This window comes from Hakea prostrata, chromosome 3 (genome assembly GCF_041222555.1).
Source record: "Hakea prostrata isolate BN-2017 chromosome 3, UWA_Hpros_2, whole genome shotgun sequence".
Taxonomy (NCBI): Eukaryota; Viridiplantae; Streptophyta; class Magnoliopsida; order Proteales; family Proteaceae; genus Hakea; species Hakea prostrata.
The window spans coordinates 9,939,135-9,957,948 of record NC_142602.1 but is presented as its reverse complement, the minus strand read 5'-3'; the positions used below and the strand labels follow the sequence as shown (position 1 = coordinate 9,957,948).

The 18,814-nt window shown below is 39.8% G+C and overlaps 1 pseudogene; it reads right to left on the bottom strand.

The window, feature by feature from the left end:
• Positions 1-13,130: 13,130 nt before the first annotated feature.
• Positions 13,131-16,071, bottom strand: LOC149020763 (putative arabinosyltransferase ARAD1; annotated as a pseudogene).
• Positions 16,072-18,814: the final 2,743 nt, after the last annotated feature.

Here is an 18,814-nt window from a genome sequence, read left to right as displayed (position 1 = left end):
AGGGGCATCTCCCAACTCAGTCAAGAGACTTACCTAGCATTGAAGGACCATCCAAAATATGTCAAACTAGGGCTTAAGTCCATCAACCAAGCTCTTCTCCAACAATTTGTAGTTTCTTCTCCAAGTCAAGTAAATTTTTCATATAGGGAACTCCATCATCAATCTCCATGGGTTTTGGGTCAAACACCATGTCTTCCACCGAGATGGCCCACAATTGTCTTCTACCTTCACTTCGGGTCTTTGAACCTACAAACAAATAGATTTCCGGGTTAGTGTTTGGGCTGGTTGTTATCACCTCCTGTAGATAGTGAAAGAGGGAGTGTGAGTGATGAGAGAAAGGGAAACTACACAGAAATAGTCACAAACATGGTGCAACTATGCGTCTCCCCCATCACATCATACCACATTCTGGATGGATATGGCTCAGATTTTGCCTTTGATCACTTATTTTAGAACGCAAGAGTCTATTGTCCAACCTAGGGTTTTAAAGAATAGAATCGAGCTTTGTTGGCTTTGATCTTGATTTCTACATATTGGATTCGATCTACACAACAAGGTTCCTAGGGTTTAGGCCACTCATGGCGGTGATTTATGAATAACTGAAGACTGTAATCGGATGAGCTGAATCTCAGTACTTCCTGATTCAAACCGATCAAGCAAGAAAGGGTTTCTAGGGTTTGTGACTAAAATTGCCATTCCTACTTTCAAATCAGTGATTTCAAGAACAAACGACTAGGCTGACTTTGTAAGTTAATAAACTTTAAATCCTTAAAATGTAAAAAGAAAGAAAAATAGTATTCACAAGAGAACCCCCACTATTTGATTCTCAACCGTTTGATCATATTTTGATGACAGCGGCTATTTCAAATAAAAATCCAAGGCATGGGAAGGCAACGATCACCCAAAGGTTCATGTGTTGAAGCCAGATAGAAGATACACATGTTGACATGATAGCATATCAGCCTCGTGCGACGCATCCATCAAGTAGAATGTTGCACGAGTTCAACTTGAGTGCTATGCATTAAATGCCTAGCATTGAGATACATATGGCCACGATTGAATGAGTGGTCGAGGTCGAAATCTCAACCACTCATTTTGCATATTTTTTGTTCTTGGTTACAAGTAGGTATGGTTGAAAAAATTTAAAAGAAAAATACAAAACGAGTGGTTGAGATTTCAACCTTGACCACTCATTCTATCCTCACCGTACACAGCTCAATATTGCGCATTAACTAAAGCTCTATCCTTGCTACGCATGGCAAAGCCTATTTTGTCAAGTTGTCACTACCAGGTGCAAGAGCCAAATGTCAAAAAGGTAAACTCTTGCATCTGACAAGTTAACCTCAAAGGAGATCGAGACAATCTGACAAACAACCCCTTACCTACATTATTTAACTATAAGCTTATTGAATTCTGTTGGTAATACATCAAAAGTAATTCAATTCAATTAATTGATGGGGAAAAATTCCTTGCCTGAATTCGCTTTCCCTTACTTGAAGTATTCGCAGCGGAAGTCTAGATCCACGTTCTCGTTCCACCACCAAAGGTTTACCGGCGAGATTCCTCAATCACAGGGAAAGGGAATAATATCCACAACCCAAATGCCGTGGATTAATGGAATGAAGATCGAATCCTAGCAAAGAAGAAAATCTAAGCCTGCGATTCTTAGAGAGAGGGAGAGAGAGATGGAGCCGCCGTTTCTCAGAGTTTCGCTCGTGCGAATGAATCACTCCGTTACTTGCTCACTAATGCGGTGGTTACCAAAATATATAACCTATTTTGTAACCGCCCTAATAGTGAGTTTCCAATATTGCCCTTGGGCATTTTATTTATTAATCAAATTAATAAATTCCAACAGCTCCCACTTGCACAAGGGCAAGTGTTAATCTTTCAATGTGTCCCAGACACACTTGTATATCCCAGATATACACATTCAATCTCTCTGCTATGTATCCCGGATACATAGACCTCTTGTGTCCCGGACACACATGCATATCCCAGATATACATATATATTGATCTCTTCACTATGTATCCCAGATACATAGACCACCTGTGTCCCAGACACTAATATCCACAAGTCATACTGGAAAAATGGGTTGTGCGACAGGTGATATACCTGCACGCGTGAGCCCCAAACTAGAAACCTTCCCAGAAGGCCAGAATGGCACATCACTCATAGAAACAAATCAAATAAGCATTAGTATAACACGAGTGTCCTAGGTTTATTCAAACTCACCGGGACTAAAGGTATCTCGATCCCTCCGAGAGATCACCTTCTTGTCCTTAAGATGTTCACTACTTTGTAACACATACGGTTGGCGCCAGCAAACACTTTTTAGGGTGCAGTTGAATCAAACCTTTCCTTTCGCCCCAGACCATCACTACACTTAGGATTGACTCCTTTCCCGGTAGTGCCCCTTTAGGTCGAATCTATCATGACCATAGGTAACACCCCAAAGTAGCCACATCAACCCTTCGTTTCATGATGTCGTCGAAAGTCACTAAGAACACTAATGGACCATAAGGTCCAGGACTCACACAATGAGAGGAGCGAGGATCCATCCTCTCATTTCCAATGATCGCTAAGCACACATAGTATGATATATGTGCTATGGTGGAGCATTATATATACAATAGAACGTATGTCCATCTCAACACCATACAGGTCTTAGTCCAGTCGCAACCCCTTGTGCCTAACCCGAGTTACTTTATTGTCGCCACCCTAGCGCCACATAAAATACTCGCACCTAGCTCCTATAGGCAACATGAATAGTGGGAACATTCATGTCGATTCTCTTCACAATAGAGAAACTCATCTTGATTCCAAATCAAGGCGACATCATGATTATGAATTGACCTACACAAAGTCATTCACAATCCGTCTCATCTCTGCTCGCCTCCAAGGCGCCAGAGGCGAATGCTCGTGTGAGTGAGCCATTCTCTTTCCTATTGACATATGTTGTTTTATGCTAGAAGAAAACACAATCACACAGAAAGTGAATAAAAAAATGCTGGAATGAACTCATATTATTCATTAATAAGAAAGTCTCAGTACAAAAATAAGTCACAATCTACGCAAGCCCAAGGATTTTACATTAGAAATAAAAACATCCTTGGCTATAGGTTTGGTAAGAGGGTCAGCTACCATCAAACTAGTAGATATGTGCTTAATACAACTTTCTTTCTTGATGTAATGTCTCTAACAAAGTGGTATCTCAATTGTATATGTTTGGTCTTCCCATGATACTTGGGGTCCTTGACATAGCTAAGAGCTGCCGTACTATCACAGTAGACAAGGGCAGCCGCTTTGGATGTCATCACAATCCCAGTATGTCGAAGGAATCTCCTCAACCAAACAGCCTCTTGAACCGCAGCTGAGCATGCCACATACTCTGCTTCCATGGTCGAGAGGGATATACAAGCCTGCTTCTTGCTACACCACGAAATGGCCCCGCCATTCAGCAAGAAAGCATATCCGAGAGGTTGATTTGCGCTCATCGATGTCTCCAGCCCAGTCGGCATCACTATAGCCAACTAACCGCAAATCCGATCCTTGGTAACACAACATGTAGTTACTCGTTCCTCTGAGATATCTCAATATCCTCTTGACTGCTTTCCAGTGCTCTATGCCCAGGTTTGATTGGTACCGACTAACCAAACCCTTTGCATAACAAATATCCGGCCTAGTACACATCATAGCATACATAAGGCTACCCCTTTGCCTTTGGAATATGGAACTCTTTCCATCTTGGTTTTCTCCTCTGGAGTCTTAGGACCCATATCAAGGCTCAAATGCAAACCCTTCTCCTTTGGAGTATCAATTGGTTTGCGGTTGTGGTTGTGCATCAGTATCTCGTCAAGACATTGTCAATATAGGTCTCTTGAGATAAACCCGGTAATCTCTTTTGCCTATTTTCGACAATCTTGACACCAAGCACATAGCTTGCTTCACCCATGTCCTTCATATCAAATACGGAGGACAACCATTTCTTAATGGTTTCCAATAGCTCCTTGCTATTGCTAGCCATAAGTATGTCATCCACGTACTAGTGTCGGAATGACATAATTATTATCGGATCTCTTGGTGTAAACACAGTGGTCTTCCTCAAGCATGGAAAAACCATTTTCCATCATAGCTTGGTGGAAGCGCACATTCCATTGTCTAGATGCTTGCTTTAAGCCATATATGGACTTCTTAAGCTTGCACACTTTGCGCTCAAGTCCATGTGCTTCAAAGCCTTGAGGCTGATCCATATAGATCTCTTCCTCAAGTTCCCCATTGAGAAAAGCAGTTTTTACATCCATCGATAAAGCTCCAAGTCCAAGCGAGCAACAATGGCTAGTATGAGGCGAATTAAGGCAAACCTAACCACGGGGGAAAAAGTTTCCTCATAATCAACGCCCTCTCGTTGGGTGTAGCCCTTAGCCACTAAACGAGCCTTGAATCTCTCAATAGATCCATCCGCCTTTCTTTTGATCTTGAGAACCCACTTGTTCCCAATCGCCTTTCGGCCTGGCGGCAAGTCAACCAAGTCCCAGACATGATTAACTTTCATCGACTCCAACTCTTCCTTTATTGCTTTTAACCATTCCTTTGAGCTTGACCCCGCAAGAGCTTCCCTGCACGCTCTTTGGTTCATGCTCATCGACTGAAATCATCTCACGGTCGATCTCTTCAGGAGTTACCATGTAGGCTTCATCCTCTATGTCGAAACGTCGACGAGGAACTAGCCCGCGCCTACTACGGCGCAAGTGCATGTCGGATTGCTCACCGTCTAAGGTAGCTATCACATCTGCACTCCCACTCCCACTAGGATCTTCTGGATGAACCCCAGGTTCATTATCCAGAATCTGAATCCCTAGAGTGACAAGACCACTATCTTGTATCTCAAAGAATTCCGATGATTCTTTGTTAACTCCTGAAAAGAGATGGAAAATCATTCTCCAAGAATGTTGCATCCCTAGACTCAAGTTCCGTTCTCCTCTCATTCTCATCTAGTCCAATGAAGACATGGCCCTTTGAGGGTTCAGAATATCTCACAAAGATACATTTTCTTCCTCTGGGTCCAAGCTTTCCATATTGGTGAGAAGTAGAGTGAACATATGCTGCACATCCCCATGCGCGCAAGTAACTCAAATCTGGCTTCCTTCCGGTCCACAACTCATATGGTGTGGAAGGAACCGATTTGGTTGGAACTCTGTTGAGGATATAGGCCGCGATCGGCAAAGCATCTCCCCAATAAGAGATGGGTAGATTTTCCTGCGCCATCATGGATCTCACCATGTCTAGCAAGGTTCTATTCCTCCTCTCGGCAACCCCATTTCTTTGTGGAGTCCCTAGAATAGTAAGTTGTCTAGATATCCCCTTTTCATCACATAACCCTTTGAACATATCGGAGAGATACTCTCTACCTCTATCCGTTCTAAGAGTTTTAATCCTTTTATCTAAGCGATTCTCAACCAAGCTCATGAATTTCTTAAAACATTCCAGAGCTTCGACTTATGAGAAATTAGATAAATGTGACCATACCTTGTATAGTCATCTATGAATGTGATGAAATATGACTGTCCTTTTCTAGTATGCACATTCATGGGTCCACACACATCCGAATGGATAAGTTCTAAAGGAAGGGAGGCTCTCAAAGCCTTTTTAAATGGTTTTCTAGTTGCTTTTCTGCTAGACATGACTCACGAGGTTGGCAAATCGGATAGTGAACCTTGGCCTAAGAGACCTTCTCTTGCCAACTTTGTTCATCCTATCTAAGCCAATATGTCCTAGTCTAGCATGCCACAAATTAGAATCAATACACACGGTATTTTGGCAAACAAAAGCATTACTAGAATTAAATGAATAATCAATTGTATCCAATACAATGAAACCATTATCAAGAAAACCATAACCATAAACTGTATCACCCAGATACAAAACCAAAGAATTGTTTTCAAATACAATTCTAAAACCATGTCTTAAAAGATAAATAACGAAACAAGATTTCGCCGAATGTACTGGAGCATACTGACACATCATGGAGTAACGACGTACGGCCACCTCGCAAAACTAATTTGCATGTGCCTATGCCATGAACCTCCACGCTTGAGCTGTTCCCCATCGTTATCCTTTTGCTTCCTCTTGGAATACGACGGTATTCCACGAAGCTCGAGCGTTCCCTTGTTATGTGTTATCATGCTTTGAATCAACAATCCACAAAGGATTTAGTTCAGCAAGCATAGTAGAACTTGTTACATAACAAGATGAGGTATAACACACGAGTACATACCTCTTGCTCAGTGCAATCACGAGCAAAATGACCAGGCTTTCGGCACTTGAAGCAAATCAAAGCTGATTTCTTCTTGCCAGCACTAGTCCCCCTTGAACGCTTGGGCCCACTCTTGTTTTTGTTCCCACCCTGGTTACTTTGCTTGGACCGCTGAGGTTGAGCTTTCTCTCTCTTGCGCTTGAAGCCTGCACTCTTACTAGTGCTAGCTTCAGCAGCAAACACATCGATTTGAGGGGTATCGGCCAACATTCGATCCTCATCAAGCTCAAGGTGCTTGGCGGCTTGATCAAAAGTCTTGACCTCATCGGCATGAGTCAAGAAGATCTTCATATGCTCCCAAGTCTTTGGCAATGACCTGATGACTGCGGAGACTTGCTCCTCATCAGTCTTTTGGCGCCCACATGCGCTCAACTCACTAATCATGTTAGACATGATGGTTATATGCTTTGCCTCATGGTGTGACCCTGGCGCATCTTATAACCGTCAAAAGTGAGTCCGAGCTGGCGGCCTCTTGTGGTGGAAGTCCCTCCATCTTTGGAACTTCCACAGCCTCCCACAAAGACTTTGCGGTCCTATGCTTCTCATAACGAAGCATCGGGTCATCCCTCATGGAGCTCGGGATTGTAATCCTGGCTACCGGTCTTTCCTCTTCCAAGCATTGTATATATCAAGGTCCCTGCCGATCTTTGTGCGGTGGTACCTTCCTCGGGTGGGTTCATGGTCCGGTTTATGGTCTCTAGCATATCCTGCTCTTCCGGGAGATATTGCACCTTTCGGTGCCGGAGGTCATAATTCCTCTCATTCAGCTTATCTCCTTTAGTGAGGTCAGCAACAATGCTCTTGGTAGCAGCCATTTTTCTAGAGATATTACATACAAGAATGAGTTTAATAAATCTAGCATAAAACACAACTCATGCAACAAAAATCACACTAGCATAGTCAACCTATGGGATAAGCACTTAAACCAAAAGAGATGCTAAAAAAACATTCAATCAAATTCTCATGCAAACCCACATAGACTTATACACTAACTTCATTCTGTGCAAGAAACATGATTGATAGACCCATAAATAAAAAAATAGTTTTATCAAAATAAAACATGCAATCATGTTAAAGCTATGAGGTGGTTCACACAGAACACTTCTTGTAAAACCCAGCCCTAACCTTTGTGAAACCCAGCCCTAACCTTGACCCGGAAACCTTGTTATTTGTAGGTCCGATGACCCGAAGTAAAGTAAGAAGTCAGCTTTGGGCCATCCCAGTAGAGGACTTGGTGTCTGGCTTTGAATCCATGAAGGTTGATGATGAGGTGCTATTTATGGAAACAGAATCCTGATGAAGATCTAATTAGTTGATGGACTTGGAGTGATCTCTATCTTGGTTTGAAGGCATTTCTACCTACTAGGTAAGTCACTTGACTTGTGTGCAAAACCCCTTTAGGTTTGGATTTGATCTGGGCCTTCAATTCCCTGTTTTGGCCTTCGTTGTCTGCATTGGTCGACTGATTGGTCGACTGGGCCAGTCGACCAATCCACTCGACCAATGGGTGCTGTCTTTGGCAATTAGGTTGATTCTTGCTCTATTTAAGCCTAACCTCGAGTCCACTTCGTATTTGCTGCCTCCAAACCCTCTCGGAACAGAACCAAAGACCTCTGCAAGTCATCTCTCTTGCATCCTTGGAGTTTTCTTGGCGGATCTTCGTCGGAACTCTTCTTTTTGCATCCAAAAGGTATGTCTACTCTCTCTTCTTCTCCTACATCTTTGTTTTTCTTTCCTTTTTGAGTTGAGACAGTAGAAGAGATGCTGCATCCTCTGTTGCAAACATCTCTGAACATGTTCTCATGATCATCCTAAGGATTAAAGGCTAGAACAATGATCTTAACCATGATCATTGCAAGCTTTTGAAGGATTCATGATCAAACCATGATTTAATCTCTGTTAATTTCCTAATCTGAATTCCGATCCCTTTGGATCTTCTTTCATTGATCATGTTAGTGGTTAATGGTTGTGTTTTCTTTCTATGATCCATAATCCATAGAATTCTAGTTGTTCTCTTCTACCTTACTATGTGTTCTTCATGATGCATGATAGTACATATATGGTAGGTTTTATTTCCTTATTTAGATTCATGCTTCTAAGCCTTATACCATGAAGACCTATGCATGTTTTCATGTTTTCATTACCAAAAGCAATGATCCATCTTCCTATTGTTCTTGTCCTTGTTTTCTATTTCAAAATTCATCAAGATCCATGTTTGATTTATTTATGGTAACTTTTTGTTTCCTAATTGAGTTCCTGTAGCATTATTCCATTTGAGAAAAAGATACACGGGTTCAGAAACTATTCATCTGTTGCAGTAGTTGCTCTATGTGAGAAGTATAGGCTCCAGTTCATAAATCTGTGGAATATAAGGAGCAGAATAAGATGCTCAACTATTGCGGAATCCATTGGAACGACAAAAAATTGTCCTACTGGAAGTAGGTTGTTGACTGTAAAGCTAGGGAAAGTGGGATCATAAAAGCAGGTTCTATCATGACTTCATTCCAGAGCATATCACCAGAGATGTTGATCCATTCATTGAACTTTCACCAAAAAGAAGTTTGATTCATTAAATAAATACCCATTCATTAAGATTACGGCAAAACCATTCTTTAGTCCCCTAAGCATATATTTTTATCATATACATCGATAAGCTACAGCACTGAGTAGGTGTTTATGGTGAAGGGTTCCCTTCCATTGCTCACTGAAAATTTTGATATGAAGTAGGTTTCGATTCAAACCAACTGCCTATTAATTGATTGAAACGTATCTGATTTGCACAATAAGTTGAGTAAAATAAAAGAAATCCTAATAGTGCACACAAATGATGTCTAAGGAAATCCCAAAAGAAATCTGGGCGTTGTATTTGTTTCATCAGGAAAAAAAGAATTTGTGAGTATATTTGACTAAGAGAATGACTAGATAGGGCCCAGAATCCAGCATCATCCAGGAGAAGGAAGGCCTTGGGATTGTTCACATCTTTTACCAAATTACATGCTGTAGTCCCTGGAGGCTCCTGTGCTAAAACTGGCCATTTGAGTTGGAATCTTTGCTTTTGAGCTCAAGAAAAGATGAATTAGATCCCCCTTCTTTGTACAAGGGCTAATCCCTTTCAATTAAGCTGCAATTACTTTTTACTTAGTCTTTTAAAACTCTATAATGATACCTCTAATGTTAATCAGGCTTTTGAATTCTTTGAACTGTTTAATTTGAGCATCTTGCTGTTGCAGTCATGGAATTAAATGTCTGTATTAACTAATCAAAAATCTCCTTGTCTTTGTTTCTACCCTGGCCGAAACAAAACCCAAGATCTAAACTTATGGATGAAACCCAGATTTCGACTCTAGGCTTCATTCCAAGGTTGATCAAAGCCAGCTTTGAAAACTATTTAGAACAGTCCTTGCACGAAACTACAAAGATGTAATACAAATTACCAAATTCCTCAGCTTTAACTTGCTTGTCTAGATACTTTGTTTAAGATCCGATGAGTAACAGTAAAATAAAGTATTGCTTAGTGAAGCAGACAATTATATATACATAAAGAAGCAATGTAACAGTGCAAAGTTGAAGCATTGATCTGTAAACAAATATCCTTACCAGTTTGGCTGCTTTTCTCTTTCTTCTTCTCTCTCTTCTCTCTGTGTTGGAAACCATTGTACCCAGACCGTTAAGGCGGGAGGGATCTACCGAACTGATTCTCTTTTTCTCTTGTTTAAATAAAAGTTCAAAAGGTTTCTACTTTAAGACCATACCTCGAGAATCGAAGACACCTAAGCTAATAATACTAACTCCAGCTTTCTCCTTTTACAACGTTAGATTAGAAGTAGTGGGTTCCCACCCTCTTCTCCCAAATCCCAATTTCTATATCTTCTTCTACTTTAAGAGGATGATCTCCTTCTTCAAGTACCAAACTTTAACGGTACTTGCCGCCGGTCCTCCTTCAATCTAGGGTTTCACCTTCAGCCTATTGTCTAGAATCTAGATCCTACCAATTTCCTTATTTTGGAAAATAGAATCTGGATCATCTCACCGTCAAGGAAAGGTATGTGACTCCCTGACCCTTTCAGATCCATTTGTATTGTGCGGTAGAGAAAACATAAAGAAAATACATACCTCTTCTTTGATGGAGAGGAAATCCAGACTCACAGATAGACATACATGGAGATAGCTATGCTGCCAATGTGCCATGGAATCTCCATGTCCAACCAATCCCGGCCTCACAGATACCCACCTCTGTAATGTAATTGGATATATGAAGCCAAACCCTAATATAAAAATTATGTGCATCATCATCATGTGTCATGACTAAGGAATATATTCCAACCTAATTCTTATGTTACAGTATATTCTCATGAATCACATGTTTTGTTGAAACCAACCGAAAAAAAAGGAAAAGCTTGAATTCCTCTTGAAGTGGGTTTTGAACCTTGGGCTGGGAATGGGAGGAAGGTTTGAAAGCAATCAACCCTACTACTGTTCTTTTTTTGCTTTTATAATTAAAAGCCAAAGGAAAAGATCCAGCCAGCAATTAATAACACATAGAAGCTGGGGTTTGTTATTTTTCTCTGCTTGGACCATGACCAGTCCAACTTCCAGAATTTCATGTAACTCTCACTACATTATTGATAAAGTAATAGAACTCATGCTTTTGGTAATATATCTAGTTCCATGTGATTTTGTATATTAATGAAAGAGAAAATTAAAGGGAAAGAAGGTTGGTCTACATGGATAACAGAGAGAAATATTGAGAGGGGGAAAAAGAAAAGGGGAGAAGAAAAAGGGAAGAGATGGCGATCAGCTATAGAGAAGCTTGTGGTGGGTCTTCTTTGAATCTTTGAATGGGGAGCTTAGGTGTTCAGCAGTCCAAAGAAAGAGCAAAGAAAAGTATAAAGAGACTCATTTATTTAGCACAAGAAACTAAGGGCTCCTGTATTTGTTGCATGGATCTGTGAGCTTGGAATTCTAAAGCAAGGGAAGATCTCCTAATGCCATAAAGTAAGTGCTTGGTTTTTTTGGGAATTCTATTCCCCATACGTACTTTATTGCTTGCTTGCAACTGTTGTAAACTGAAAACTAAATCTTTGGCTCAGGAGATGCTTTTGGCTAGGACCAGCCCTCTCAAATGTTATGACCAATTCGTCCTTGTGTACATAGAGTTGATGTTCTAGTTGTTGTGGTTTCATCGGTTCTACCCAAGTCATAATAAATGATATCAGGTCCAGAGTTGTGACTGAGTGAAGACATTAGCAAATAGCAACTCATGTAAGTTCATTTAAGGGCAGCCTTTAATTCAAATGGTAAAGTTGCTCCATGACAAAGTTATTACAATTTTGAGTACAGGGACAACTTCTGCTAAAGGAGAAGTAAGATTATGAACCCCCCCCCCCCCCGCCCCCGTGGGAACCTTGGAGTGGCGAGAACAAGAGTAATTTGGTCATTCAATCTTATCAAGGTCTCTGCTTGGCCCTTGGTTTGATTATAATGGTTTCTTTCTCCATGCAGTCAATAATCTATCAGTTTCAGTAAAGCACTTTAGCTAAATGCATATGTCCCAGCCGGCAAATAACTGAGATACACACTGTACAACCTGCATAAGCTTCTAGTGAATATACACGCAAGCATGGTCTGGTGATGTGGCAAAGTTGGCTAGGAGTTCCAAGAGACAGTTGGGCTTTGTTTAGTAGACAAAAGCAAGCCAAATGATAGGGATGTAGGGAACCAACGGAAAGATACTTAGCTTCTCAAGGGTGGTGTTCCCAATCTCTTTATTCATATCTGTCAGAGTCTTCTCAAACAGCCTTAATTTGCTTGGATAGCAGGCTTATGATTGAGGTGAATCTTAGCTTCTCTGGGACCCTTTATGCGCTTTATGCTTTTTAACTCCCACCAAAATCCTATATTAGGATAAACCAGTAGCTTCAATCTACGTAAGTGGACCATCAGAAGACAAGGATTACAGCTTCAGAGTTACTTATTCTCATCTTACTCTGAACCAGAGAAACTGCCACCCAGTTTCAGAGTTGCTTATTCTCTTGTAATTCCAGACAAGAGAAACTTCTATCCCTCCTCTGTGAAGAAACCATGGTTTCTTGTGATTATAGGATGCTTATCCTCATCCTCTGTATTGGGTTTTTAGTTGTTCAACCTGGAAGGGTTTCAGGAATTGCAAATATCGACCATGTCCTCAGATGGGAGAAACAAGAACAGGGGGAGTGCAGAACTCGCGTGTTCTCAAGGCTGTCATGGAGGAGCTGAACAGCAAGAAGAATACACCTGCAGAACCTGCAGCGCCTGCAACCCCAAAATTTGATACCAACAGGTCAAGCAAAAGAAGCGTTCGAAGAGGATCGGATCCCATCCACAACAGGAGTTAGCCACACAAGGAAATAGAAAGTAGCTGAATACAGAAGAATGAAATGGCTATCCATTATACCTGAATCAGAGACACTAGAAGGTGGTGGACAATCTCTGCGTCCTCAAGTTCTTTCGTGGGTTGGTTGGTTTTCAGTGTTTTGTTTGATTACTTAGGAGGTTTTGTTACAGAGAGATGTGTATAGATAATGCAGTCACTGGCCTTAAAGCCCTTCACTATGCCAGCATCATCTCTCTGTCTTCTTTACTGAGATCCCAACCGCAGTTGAGGAAGGTACTGTAAGAACAATGATGCTGGCTCTCAAAACAAATTACTCTACTTCAGTAAGTTCTTTTTCCTTGAAGAAAAGATTTATATCATCTGCATACCATAGTGAAATTCTTTGGCATTTTTTTCCCCAACTTTTGCAAATCTCACTTCATCAAAATAATTTAGGCGGTTATGTCTTCATTGCTAGGAATATGGACAGTTCCATTTATTATTGTTTCCGTGTATGCTATGGGTATAGGATGAGTGTCTGATATGCATCGAAGAATGATTACAAAAGTACAACTTAATATGGTTTCTCAAATTTAACCATTTTTTTGTCCTGGCTATCTGATTGAACTCAACAGTAGCAAAGACACAAGAAATACTTTGAAGAACTTTTTGATGAGACAATAATCCCACAGAGAATTGCAACTTTACAAGTGTGACTAACTAATGACAATATTTCTTTTCTCATAAAAGAAAAAACTAGGGACAATAGAAAAATCTCCAACGATCCTTTCTTTTGTTCTTTTTTTTTAATCAAAGGAGTGTACCGTATGTGTACCTCCATTAAAAACCCATTACCTACTTGATTTCCATGAAAGGAATTTCTGTGCCAGTAAGAAGGGAGTTGAAAAGCAATACATGAGCATGCCAACCTCTCCTTTTTTGTGGGTTTTTGCTCCAGCCTATTTATTCATCTAGATCAGCAGGGATTTGCTGTACCTGTTGTTCCTGTTAACTCTAAATTGAATGGATGCTCTCTTACGGGAGAGAGCCTGCCAAATCATATCCACAGCATCACCTGGTTGAGATGGATACTGATACTCAAAATGGTGTGCAACTGCTTTCAGTTTTTCCCACATTGCTGTCCAACTGTCTTGCTTAATCCCCTGAGTAGATTTAACAGGAACCCTTTCTTCACTGCATCAGATGCATGCACAAAGATACAGAATTCTGTGTAGTCCAACACATCTTCAAATGGGAGTTCAATCTTATCGCTGATGATCACAGGTACACAGTGGCTCACAATAGCATCAAAGAGGCGGTTTGAGGAGGGAGTATCTCCCGCAATATTCAGGCAGAATTTAGATGACGCCATCCCTTGGCCAGCTTTACTAATCCCATGATTACTCACACTTCCAAACATAAAGTGTACATCCTTCTCGTCTTTGAGAAGCTGATAGAGTTCTTCACGAATGACCCCACCCTGAAAGAAAGATTCAATCAGCAGATGCAATATTAACAATCTAACAGTAGCAAGAAACAATGAAATAAGATAATGATCGACTTGCTAAATTTAAAAGGAAAATCAAATAAGTTGTCGGGTTCGTGAGATTCTTTACAGAAAGAGAGAGATCAGTTGGGTAATCATGTTATCAAAAGGGTCGGGAGTTTCGGTGCCAAAAAGAATCTAATATTATATTATAATTTGCAATACATCTACATTCTTTTACTTCACAGAATACTAAAAATTAACAATAGTATTCAGTTGAAACACCAGCAAAAGGCTTGCAAAAGGACGCTTATCTCAGGCTGGGAGGAAAAGAAACTATCAACCTATTTTGGGCTGTACAAAATATAATAGAGGAATGAAGAAATGAGGCTGGTGTTCAAAGGATGGCGAGAAATTTCCCAGGTAAACAATAGAGTTGATTGATGATCCTAAAACCATCTAACATCATGCTGCTACATATAATATATGCTAGATATTTGAAAGCTATATATATAGATAGCAGACAAAGGTAGTAATTTCCGTAGAAAGGAGGAGAAAGGAAAAGATCCAGCCAAAATGGAAAAGGTAAACAGGGCTTTCAGTTGCAACTTCCTTTCCATTCTCAAATCAAAACTTATTGCTCGTACAACAAATAACCAAAACCAACTCATTTATGATATATTGATTCTTCTACAATTCATGAAATACATATGCAATGAATTATTCTTTCCATTTTATTGGCCAATTAATTCAACAGTTACAGTGATACTTCTAAGAAACAAGTCCAAGTGAATCAAATGTTTTGCAAATTGATAACCTGATACAGGTGTGGTTTAAGCTTCCCCAACCCTCATTCCATTGGATATACTAACTTGATTGCCCTATGGCAAATTTTTTATCAGAAACAAACAAAGAGACTTCTTTTTTGGCTGACAAAGAAAGTACAAGCAAGGACCTTTACAAACTCTTACAGCAACTTGTCTGATGGAAGAAGATGACCTTCAACCCAAAAATAAATAAACAAAACCCAAGCTGTGAAATATTCAATCACATCATAAAATGGAAAAGTACAGTTATCACTTACAGCTTTCCTCTGAATTGCTCCCTGGAAATACACCAAGACTGGTCGTTTCTCAAATGGGGCTGATTCACCATAAATGGTCCTCTACAACATGCTTGTAGGGAGCAATTATGTCCTTCTTTATGTTTGCAACCTCAACTGGGTATCTTCCAAAATCAGCAAGCACAAACACGGCAGAACGCAGATTCCTCCGCACAGCCAGCATGCTGTTTGGATGGTGAGCCACAATAATATGATTGTTCCCACCCGATCTCTTCCATTCATCCTGTCTCATCAAGAACTGTACCAATTTGTCCTGCAACATCCTGTCCATACTAGCTTTCTCTCTTCTATGCAGCAGCTTAGGATTTCTATTGTAGCTCAATGATGAGAAAAACGGCACAAAAATCATGTCTGCTTGACTTGCATTGAACACCCTAATTACACTGCAGGGCCTGATTACACTTGGGATGTTTGATGAAAGGAGATCTAATGTGAGCCAGTACTCCATGCTGTGTTGTAAATTCAACCCACCAGGGTATGATGGGATGCGACTAGGATCACTTACATCGGGCCAAAATTGACCAACTTTCCCTTTCCACCCCAGTAACCCAAAGTGAAATTCAGGAGGCAGGTCATACATAAATACCCTGAGAAGGGCCTCAGCTGCACCACAGCTCTTGTTAATCGTTTGTCCTAAATCCCTCATTTCCTTGTTTGAGTTGATACCTTGGCAATCATTTTCTAGGTCTCTTGAGATGGATTTGTTGCTGATGTTATGAGAAGGGAAATGGCGAGGAGGAGGACACTGATGTGTTATTAAGAAGCATTAGCCTATAAACTGATTCTGATGTTGATGAACTTCTATTAGATTGAAGCAGGAAGACAAAGGAAACCGTCAAAAGAACCATGGAGATGCTTATCAGGCAGAAAAGAACCCTTGAGGGGTTGCAATCTCTTTTCTGACTTAAAGACCGGAGAAGCCATAACCAATGATTTTGGGGGATTCTTTGATGACATCAAAAGATATTGCATCAAACAAGGATATGCTTGCTTAGCATTGAAAATAACTGTTAGGACAAAAAGCCATCGATTTTCACCTCTTCATGCATTAATTCTATTTAATACTGCTGCTTCAATACGTGCAGAAAAGAATAACAAGAGTATGCTAAACCAAATTCTGACCCTTCTGTTTCTGGTTGAGTGATGTTCCCTCAAACATTTAGCTCACCATCAATCTTCTCTAAAGAAATAGAAAATCTTGCAAGTTTCAAATCACATATAGAAATGAATGATCGATCCTCTCGGCAACAAAACAATAAGCTCCGCCGAACACAGTCATAAACGGCAAACATCCATCTATACACCAAGTAGTGAATCAGCAACTGGGTTTATTAGCTCTAAGAGTAAAACATAGTTGTGTTTATTTTGAACTTCAAGCTTTCAAGCGGAAAAAAAGAGTAACAGAAATAATAGGCCAACCATATAATTAAATATCAAAACAATTTTCAACGGGGTTTTCCAGAAAATTTTGGTTTGATCTAGTTTTAGAAGAAATGGATCAATTGAAATGAAAAAGAAGACAGAATTGATAGAAAACGAATACCTGAAGGTGTTCCTAGATTCCTGATCAGCTCCAGCAGTGAGAATTCATAGCTCGTGTTGAATTTTTACCGAGTTAGAAAGAGAAAGGCTCAAGTGAAGGTGAAGATGAAGAGTGAAGAGTGAAGCCCGAGTTCGAGCTCCTCCTCCTGTTGCATACTTGCAGAGTTGCATCTACGTTTGTATTCTTCGATTTTATTTTATTTTTATTAGTATTTATAAGTTTATCTGGAAATGGAAGGTTACTTTTACATAATTATATATTTATATCTCGAGTTCCGCCACAGATGGAACCGAAGTTTTTTATTTTTATTTTTATTTTTTAGAAAACTATTAATTTCATCCTCAGCAATAGATTTTTTTATTTTGTATTTTTTTTCCCATTCATCTGAGTCAACTTAGGCGCTGAGCCGCTGATAGACTTAGTTAACATATAAGTCTTGTATATGATAGAAGTCTAATTAATATCAAGGGATGATTATTAATTTATTATTGATTAATGTACTATAATTTAATATTAACTGAATTTAATTTTTATAAAATTATTATTATCTCACTCATTTCTAAGGATACCAAGAGGCTATAAAGGTTAGATGTTACTGTAATTTTGCCACCCACTGGAATTAATGATGCCTCTTGTATTATAAAATAATTATTCTTTTAAATTACTAACCTAGCCTTAAACTTGTCTTGAATTATGAATGTCTAATGTTATTAATTTATATGAATTAATTGATCATGTGACATTTTAGTATTGCTCAAAAACCGAAAATAACCTTGAGATTTGTTTAATTGTCATGAGTAGACTCTTTGATATCCCAAAATGACTAGAATATAAATACATAATTACTATTTTATATGATTTTTTTTGTTAATTATATAATACATTTCATATAACTATATATTAGTTAGTCTGTTGTGCATGTCAAATCCCTTGCCCTATCTATTAAACAATTTTCCAAAATTGCAATGGAATTGATGAGTTCTTATCTCTAACAACCCGTTAGACAAAGAAAAGAAAAGTCATTTTCCAACTAACTTTGTTTACATGAAATGTGTGACATATCAACCTCCGGCCTACTCTACATTACTTTCTTTGAAAGCTTCAAATTAATGATATCAACACTTAATGTATAATGAAGGGAAAAAGAAATAGCAATTTACACCCACGGTATATTATGTCGAAATGTCGTGAAATTTCGGCAATAAGTCGACATGTCACCTTTGAAGGGCGACACAAAACCGAAGCTTTGATACGACATCGACCGAAAGTCTTTGGAAAATTGTCGAACCGGCAAAATATCCCAAAAAATCCAACTGTCGTTGCCGCCCTCTTCACCTTCTTCGACTGGACAACGGAAAAACTTCACAGTTGCCATTCTTCTCCACCTATAACTTTTTTCTTTCGTATCTCTCTCTCCACTCTCTCTCTCTCTCTCTCTCTCTCTCTCTCTCTCTCTCTCTCTCTCTCTCTCTCTCTCTCTCTCTCTCCCCCCTCCTCCCTCTTGCACTCTCATTTCGGTGAAGGCGTGAAGCGGTCGGGCTAGTAGTACTTTGTCTTTGATATTTGTCCGAGTATTTTTGGGTGAAGTAGAGGGCTAACAACAACATTACGGCGAAGGCGGGTGAAGCAATGGGCTGTAGCACCGCTAGTAACTCTCTTCTTTGTTTCCGGGTGAGTGAAGGCGTGAAGTAGTGGGCTAGCAAAGAACTTTATGGCAATTTTGCTGGAGTTCCTTCCACCACCAATCTTTCTCTATTGTTTCAAGTGGAAGGCGTTTTGGGAAGAAGCGGGAATTTCCAACTCAAGCGATAGTTCCATTCCGGGGGATCGTTTCACCATAAAAAATCACCGGAGTATCAACAAAATACCGCCAGGTCTGGTGGTGTCACCAGACCACTCGACATAGCGACATGAAGAGATACAATGAACCTTGAAGTACATCTAGTTCATTTTTTTTAGTTTTAAAAATTTGTACATGGTATTTCTATCAC